The sequence below is a fragment of the Prionailurus bengalensis genome, chromosome E4 (genome assembly GCF_016509475.1).
Source record: "Prionailurus bengalensis isolate Pbe53 chromosome E4, Fcat_Pben_1.1_paternal_pri, whole genome shotgun sequence".
Taxonomy (NCBI): Eukaryota; Metazoa; Chordata; class Mammalia; order Carnivora; family Felidae; genus Prionailurus; species Prionailurus bengalensis.
Window position 1 is genome coordinate 51,268,036 of NC_057360.1, and position 1,391 is coordinate 51,269,426.

A 1,391-nucleotide genomic window follows, 5' to 3' on the forward strand; every position below is an offset into this window, starting at 1 on the left:
CTGGATAAACTTTAATTTGCACCTTTAAATCCAAAATGTCTCTGTTTCTACTCTGTGCTATCCTTGGGTCTTGCTCTTGAATCCAAATCTGCAATCCCTGACAGTTGATAATAGTGATTAGTCCACTTATACCTGATTTAATTGCTAATGAGATTGGGTTTACAATTTTTATTTTTGTTTGCCATTTATTTTTGATACGTCTCTTGGTTGCTCTTTTCTTCTTCCATTACTAACTCCTTTCATGTAAAACAAATACTTTCCAGTATGTCATTTTAATTCCTCTATTGATTTTCTATTCTTTCTAGGATTTACCACATGCATCTTAATGTATTATGATCTACTTCACATTAATGCTGACTTAATTCCAATATAATATTGCCACTTCGCTACTCCTCCATTTCCATTTTCCTCTTTGATCCTCTTACAAATTATTGTACTAAGTAAAATAAGTGAGAGAAAGACAAATGCCATGCGATGTCCCATATATGTAGAATCTAAATACATTTATAATATGCATTTAATACACACACACACACACACAAGCTCATAGATCATAGATATAGAAAACTGATTGGTGGTTATCAGGGGCACAGGTGGAGGATGGAGAAATGGGTGAACTGTTTTGTTTGGTTTTCAGTTTAAATACATTGAATTTAAAAATTACATCTAGGGGCAACTGGGTGGCTCAGTAGGTTAAGCATCCTACTCTTGATTTTGGCTCACATTATGATCTCTCGGTTGGTGAGTTCGAGCCCCAAGTTGAGCTCTGTGCTGACAGTGTGGAGCCTGCTTGGGATTCTCTCCCTCCCTCTCCCTGTGCCCCTCCCCTGCTTGTGCTCTTTCTATCTCTCGAAATAAATAAATAAACTTAAAAATTACATCTATATATGTTATAAAACTAAAAACAGTATTATAATTATTGCTTTATATAATCTTATGTCTTTTAGTAAAATTAAGGGGAGAAATAGTATGTATAAATATATTCTATATTTACTGACATATTTACCATTCTAGTGTTTTCCATTTCCTCTTGTGGATTTGAGTAAATCACTCTGATTAGAGATTTATCAATTTCATAGATCTTCTAAGAGAACCAGTTCATTTTACAATTATTTCCTATCACTTCTGCTTTCTATTTCATCTTTTCTGTTTTTATCTTTACTATATTCTCTCTTCTGCTTGCTTTGGGTTTAATTTTCTCTTTTTTTTAATCATTGCTTAACATGGAAGATAATTGATTTGAGATCATACTTCTAATACAAGTATTTAATGATGTAAAATCCCTTTAAGCACTTCAATACCTATGTTCCACAAATTGTAATATGTTATGGTTTCATTTTCATTCAATTCAAAATATTTTCCCATAGCCTTTAGGAATCTCTGTGTAGCTC